This window comes from Euprymna scolopes, chromosome 27, assembly GCF_053919585.1.
Source record: "Euprymna scolopes isolate OS-2025 chromosome 27, ASM5391958v1, whole genome shotgun sequence".
Lineage (NCBI taxonomy): Eukaryota > Metazoa > Mollusca > Cephalopoda > Sepiida > Sepiolidae > Euprymna > Euprymna scolopes.
The window spans coordinates 33,741,522-33,749,405 of record NC_136508.1 but is presented as its reverse complement, the minus strand read 5'-3'; the positions used below and the strand labels follow the sequence as shown (position 1 = coordinate 33,749,405).

At 30.1% G+C, this 7,884-nt stretch overlaps 1 protein-coding gene across 1 annotated transcript in view; it reads right to left on the bottom strand.

Annotated features, from left to right (window-relative positions):
• Window positions 1-7,884, bottom strand: part of LOC145248803 (uncharacterized) — a 2,668,808-nt gene that overhangs the window by 216,377 nt on the left and 2,444,547 nt on the right. The window lies entirely within an intron of this gene.

Below are 7,884 nucleotides of genomic sequence, written 5' to 3'. Positions count from 1 at the left end.
TAGGAAGGCTAAAGTACTAATGGTAATAGCAACAACGTAAGAGGATGATAAATAAATGATGTAAATAAAGAAGAAAAAAAAACTAAAGTAACAGTTGTTGCAACAGCTGCATTATAAGACAAAGTGAGCAAGAGATAAATAGTGTAAATAAATATAAAATGTTAAAGTTGTAGTTGTAGGAGCAGCAGGATAAGAGAAGGAGAGTCAGAGGATAAATAAACGACCTAAATAAAGAAACAAAAGTTATTCCGCAATTTTAAGTGTAGTGATGCATAATTTCCATAAACTACTTATAAATGGACTCATTTATCTTGACAATCGGTTCAGGGCAGTAAATATATTATTTGGATTGTTTGGACTGTTGTTCTATCTTGTGAGTTATTCCCACAACGTTTCGGTTGATGTAATCTCCGACCTTCTTCAGGTGTATCTTATCAAACCCAGAAAGGTTTCTGTTAAAAAAAAAAAAAAAAAAAGGAATTGGAATCGGGGCAAAACTAAGACCATACAGTGCACACTAGTAATGAAAACAGCTTACATCTTAAGGAAAACCCTCAAATGCAAAAACTAACCCACATTTTCAGTGAGTAATCTCTTATGATGGCCTCCTAGTGAGTAAAAAAAAAAATAATAATAGAAATTCAGTTATACATGCTTGCATGTGATTATACCAGTTTGTGCTAATACCATGCAAAAGTTTTGAGAAGGATTAAGAGGGATAAAAGACAGATGTAAGCTGTTTTCATTACTAGTGTGCACTGTATGGTCTTAGTTTTGCCCCGATTCCAATTTCTTTTTTTTTTTTTTTAACAGAAACCTTTCTGGGTTTGATAAGATACACCTGAAGAAGGTCGGAGATTACATTAACCGAAACATTGTGGGAATAACTCACAAGATAGAACTCATCGACCAGACCTCCACTAGAAAGATGTGGAAATTACTGAAACCTTGGGGATACTTATTGCCACTCGAATTCCAGAGAAAACCAATAGTAGTCACTAGCATGAAGTCAATGGTAAATGACTGTTGCGATGATACAAAATGATTTGCAATAGTTATCAAAAGATGCGGATAATGGTGGAAATTTGGGGAGACTTGTTGTCATTCAGACTACAGGGAACATCACTGGCTATTATCAGTAAGTAATTACTGATAATTACTTGCATGAAAACTCCTGAGTAAATAATAAGAATAAGGATATCATGTAAAGAAGCGTTATATTTAGTTATGCAAGAAGAATGTCTTAAAAGATATCACACACTTTATGCATTTTTGAATAAAATCCATTCGAACAGTGATTATGGTTGTGACCCAACAGGTCACGGGGTCGGGCAGTAACAAATAATGATAGCATATAATAATAATAATAATAATAATAATAATAATAATAATAATAATAACACTGATCTTTTATATAAAGAGAAGTTGTCTGTGTGTGTATTTTTAGCTAAAAGTAAAAAAACTACGAAACAAAAACCCACAACGTTGATATATTTTTGATCAGCATTGCCCTTGATTAATAATATCTTAAATTTAAAAAAAAATGCTTATTTTTTTTATTTTAAATTTGTGTAGATTTCGTCAGGTAGTGCGTTTTTTTTTTCCAGCTACTTTACTGCACTAAATGAGTACTTCTACATTTATTTTTTTTTTTTTCCAGCTACTTTACTGCACTAAATGAGTACTTCTACGTTTATGAACCTGTGATTGCCACAAAGTTACTCAGGTGTGCCCGGTAGATAACGAGAATAACCAGAAACGGCCAGGCAAGCCTTCTTACAAAAAACACAAATTGATACAACCCCTCCTCCCCATGTTAAGAATGGCAACGACCGCTGATATTCATAAAGTGATACATTGGAAAATAATGTCTTAATATCCAGAAAAATACCTGTTGACTGTTTCCGGCTATTCCAGTCATCAGCCGGGCATACCCAAGTAACTTTGTGGAAATTATGGATTCATGAATGCAGAAGCACCCTAAAGAGAAATAAGTGATTTTTTAATCAATGGGTTACTTCTCTTATGTTTACTCATTCCTCGAGGAACCTGAATTAAAATGTCTGTATTTATGTCCAGAGAGAGGAATGGACTCGGCAGAGGAGCAGGCGGATGAAAGAGATAACGAAAGTGAAAAGTAAAAATAAAATTTCAATAGAAATATGTAATAATTTTGCTCTGAGCAATGCCGGGTAGAACTGCGAGTAATAATATAGGAATACTGAATCATTGTAACTCATTCGTACTAACATGTAAAGAAACATTTTTTTTATTTATACAAGAAGAATGTTTTAAAAGATATGTCACAGTTTATGCATTTTCGAATGAAATCTAATTAGAACAGTAATAATGGTTGTGACCCAACGGGTCACGGGTTCGACTTGCAACGAATAACAAATAACAACAATAGCAAATAATAATTACACTGAATCATTGTAATTCGTTCGTGCTGTCTCATTTAATTACGTAGTTATTCGTTTTGCGTATTTGATTACTTTTTCTGTCTTAATTTCAGAAAAGAAAGAGAAAGATTTGAATTCGAAAACTAAAAGAGAATTTTTGAAAATTGATTTATTGTAATTAATAATTATATTTTTGACTCAGTAAAAGTATTTTCTGTTTTTTATTTTTATTTTTTTTTTCGAACTTAGCGAACAAAAGCCTCAATATGTGGTTCATACATTTAAATTTGTAATCAAACACAGAATTATCTTATATTATTTGAATTATTCAGATTACTGTCCTCATCTCGGATGTTATTCTTGAAACGTTCTGGCCAATGTAACCTCCAACCTTTTTTTTTCTTTTTCTTATTTGGGAGTTATCACTTATCAAGGCTCGAAGTCCACTCGAGGATAAAGGTTAATGAATGTAAGGTAATAGGGCAGTAATTGTTAATGATGTAATTTAGGTAGAATTTGATTTTTTATGGGGACGGCTCAACAAGAACTTGTTTACACTGGATTTGAAGGCTATCATGTTGTATTCAACTGGGAAGTAGGACAGCAGAACAGTGTTCCACAGGCGGACAGTTCTGTGAAAGAAGCTTTGTTCATAGAATCTGCATTTAGATGTAGGCACAGATAGAGAATAAGGAAAATCGTTTATAGTGGTTGTAGGTAGTGTTTTTTATGAAAGTTTTGTAAGTACGTCTTGCTAAACTCTGGGATCTGTACATAATCTCGAATGCAACTCTTTATTTAATCCATGGGAGTAGGATTATGCAAAATAATTTCTTTCTTTTTATTTAAATGAAGCATCACATATTTCATATGAATACTTAACATCTTGATTATAATATTATTGGGGAAAAAAACAACCTAAAAGATCGTACATAGCATTTATTAGGTAACTAGCAAGAATACCCAGTGATACCCTGGATCATGAAAGTCAAAACGATTCCAGTTCCGTTTAGCGTTACACATAAGACATTGGTATTTTGTTATCTTCTCCCTCTCAGTTCTGTTTAAGCCAGCATTATTAGGTACACTGACTTCAATTAGTGCTGCTACTCTCTCTCTCTCTCTCTCTCTCTCTCTCTCTCTCTTTTCCCATGTCACTACTCTAGTTGTAAAGATTGCATGTCGTTGTTATCAGGCTGATCATTCTGTTGCTGTGCAGTACTACATAAGAATACATTTTAAACAAATATAATTTATGGTCTGTAGAGGGATGAGGAACACACAAAAAATATCAAGCAGACATTCCAACCATTGAATTAAGGCAAACAAAAGTAATAAATGAAAATAAAATTTAAAAAAAAAACTTTTTTAAAAGCTATAACTGAAGCCATCACAGGTCACTAGTTTTAAAAGTTAAAATTAGATGAGACATGCCAAGGGATGAAGGTGGCTGAATGTATTGTTACTTTTTTAAACTATTTATTGGGGGGGGGCTTGGGTAGACATAAAGTATGCAGGTGCTGGGGTGAAGGAGGAGAAAAATAAAGTAAAAGCAAGAGGGAGTGTAGGTTTAAAAAAGGATATTTTTTAAGGATTTGACAAGTTTGCTTCTATATCCTGTACTAAACAAATGAAATCTTAAGAAATTTCTTATAGGGGAATTCTGACATTTGGCAGAAAAAATAAAATAAATTAAATTTAATATATATATATATATATATATATATATATATATATATATATATATATATCACAGATTAATATGGAGCAGGTTTCAGTTAGAAATTACTTGCGGGAAGAATATACCAGGACCAAAAGTGTCACTATCGAAAGTATACATATGAAAAGTTTGAATGCAAAAACGTGTGTGTCTATGTATAATTATTCTATTTAATTTAGGTAAACAAAATTACCATAAGTCACTACAATAAATTTACTGTTGCAGTCTTTAAAGATATCTTCAGCCGACAAGAGGCCTCTGGTCTTATTTAAGGCCAGTCATTTAATGAAAAAAAATACTGTAATAGTTAAAAAAAAAAAGTTCTTTTTTTTTCATTAAATGACTGGCCTCAAATAAGACTAGAGGTTTCTTGTTGCCTGACAATGTATTTAAAGACTGAAACAGTGAATTTATTTTAGCTTATGATAATTTTGTTTATGTAAATGGAATAAAATAATATCTTGCTCTTTTTAATCGAGCACTATCAAAAACCTTGCTGAAATTCAATGCCTTTTACTTTTGGATTTTTTTAAATCTGGAATAAATATATATATATATATATACTTCATATAGTCACCATTTATCAAGGGCCGGAGACAGAAATTAAATTCATTATTAATATAGTAAGAATTTGAATGCAAACGTGATTAAATCCAATTTCATGCAAACTGAGAAATTAGATTTTATAAAAATGAATATTTAAAATCTAAAATTCGACTGTAAAAAGCTTTTATCCATTAAAATCAAGAATATTTACTTAAACAAAATGATTTGGAATCGCTTAGGGCGATGAACTGTGACATTTTTCTAGCAGTAATTTTACAATTTTGAAAATGGCTTTTATCGCATTTTGCATTTAAACTCTTCATATGTTTTAAAATTAGGTTTTTAAGAAATAAAATGCATCTTTTTTTAACTTAAGATGTAAACTTATCTTAAAGTGTCTTTTAGCTCAAAGATACATGATACAAAGATACACAGTACAGAAGACCAATTTTGCATGGAGCTACTAACTAGTTATCATCTATATTTGAACCATAAAATGTTGCTTTTTTGTGTATAAAAACGTTTTTAAAATTGGTCCAAGGTTTGTGATACATTCTACGACTTTACTTAGAAACATTGATTTAATAAATAAAAATAATAACATTTTATTTTGAATTAGTTATAAATAGAAATCCTCCCACTCTCACTCATAACACCAGGAACAAATTTAATATCACCTACTATGGAACCATTAAACACAACCCATTTTTTTTTTTTAAATAATATTGTTTTATAACCCAAAATAAAGTAGAGAAAATATATTAAAAAATCTCTATATAAATTAGATATTCTCACATTTTATATGTTTGCATATACATGATTTATTCCAAAACTACTTAGCCGATCATTATAAATTTCGGAAGACAGGACAAGGCGTACGGTGTTCAAATGTGGACTATATTTAGTTGAATTTAATTTATGCAAAGGGATAAAAAAAAAGTGGATAGAAACTTTTCATGGAAATTCAAACACCTTCGATTTACAAAATTTTGGAACAATAAGTATTAGATACCAATTAAAAAATATTCCTTAAATTTCAGTTCTTTTGGAGTAGTTTAAAGGGCTCTTAAGAGGTTTTAAAGGGTTTTTAAAGGGCATAGTATACATACAATTTCTTACATGAAAATTGAAATAATTCATATTTGCATTAGATTTGATTCATATTCATTTGGCACAAATTAAGCAAAGTTCCATGAATTTCAATTTCTTCTGAAGCTTAAGCCTTTGATTTTGGTAGAATCCAAATCATATATTTGAGTTGGAAACCAAAATTCAGTTCAGATTCTAGACATATCTAGGTTTAGTTACATCATATCTTCATTTTAATCTTTTTATGAGAAATAGCAAAACTCTTTTGTTTGGGTATTGTTCTAGTAACTTATAAGCTGATATATAAGCTATTTTGAAACAGTTAAAAACCAAAATTGATTTTTGGTCCCTAAGTTGTAAATTTAAATCTTTATGTTATATATGCCTTCAAATTCGACACTGTATAATTAATTTTTAACAATTACATAACAATATAAATTAATCAACTGTGATTACTAAGATTAGTATAAAATGTTAAAACAGCTGTTCTCGGTAAATTTTCCTATGAAATGTTATGATTACTAATTAAAACTTTTGCATCAGTCATATAATGCAAATATTCAAAAAGAAATAACTTCTGATCGATTTTAATATTTAATTCTGATCGATATTTTATTTGGAATTTGTTATGAATAAAGAAACAGAGTAAAACTTTTACTCTCACACCCAGAACTCCTCTCAATGTCGCTCCTAACACCTAATTCAAGAACAAACAATTTTTCGATATTCATATATCATAGATAATATTTTAAAGGATTTAAAGTAGATTATTTAAAGAAACATTTTTAGATAATGACCTATTTTAGTCAGTTATGGAATATTATACCTAATAAAATAACAAAAATATAACTAATAAAAATAGGATTAGAATAATTACAGTCGAAAACAATTATATATGAATAGAATAATTTCCAAAGAAATAAATCTGAATCTAAACTGCTCTGCCATCACAACCAATTTTTCACGCAGTCTGATGTTTATTTTTTTAATGGAAATCGTCCCAGACAAAATATGAAGCCACTTGATGTAAAGAGTTTACAAGAATAAAAGGCAGGAAGGACCTATTGATCTTAATCTTGAAAAAAAGTCTATTGGTAGAAGGAAAACAATCAGTAGGAAGAGAATTCTACAGGCCTCCAGTTCTTGAAAAGAAGTTACTGGAATAGGAAACTGTATTACAATGAAATATCTACACAGCGAATTTAAGTTCACTAGACCAACAAATCAAACGAGCTGAAACAAAGGAGACAGGAAATAGATAGGATAATTATGGAGACCACACGTCATAATAGTATTTATAGAAAAGACTGACACTATTAACATTACTTCTGTGAAAGAAAAGTTTTAGAGGAGAAAAAGTTTCAGCATCTTATCAAGAAACTTTAAATTGGATGAAGATTCACCAGCCCAAATATGACAACAGTACTCTATACTCTTGTATTCTTAACATTCAATCAAAACTGAGTACATCGTATGGTCTATTGCAAGAAGTGAAGATTACAAAATGTAAAAATAATAAATAATAATAATAATAATAATAATAATAATAATAATAATAATAATAATAATATACTGTTATGGGCTATAGAAAAAGCTTAAATTATTCTTTCATCCTGGGAACTTGTTGAGTCTTTTTTTTTAAACTTTTGTTCACCGCAAATAAGAAATATTGTGACTGAGACGTAACGGGTTACTGTGATTAGAGTCGGATTTACAAATGGTACCCTAAGCATAAACATAATATTAAAAACTTAGACTTTTCTTAATTTACAATGAAACAAAAGTTTGTTAAAAAGGAAATGAAAAAAAAATATGAACCTAGTTTCTTCACTAAAATAATGTCTAACTGAAGCCTGTTTTCCATGAAATATGTAACATATAGACAATGTTGACCTTATCAACAAACCAATATGTAATGATGACGTCACAGCAACAAACATAACGAGGTCAAAACCATTGCCAAAATAAAGTAGAGCTGACCACAGCGAGCACACAACAGGACACAACATACGAGACAAACAAGAAGGGTCCGTAAAACAAGAAAAAAAAACAAAAAAAAAAAAACAGTCACGCCCCCCCAAAGTGTTACCAGTCGTTAAATGTCTGTTTTACATTTAATTTGTTGTA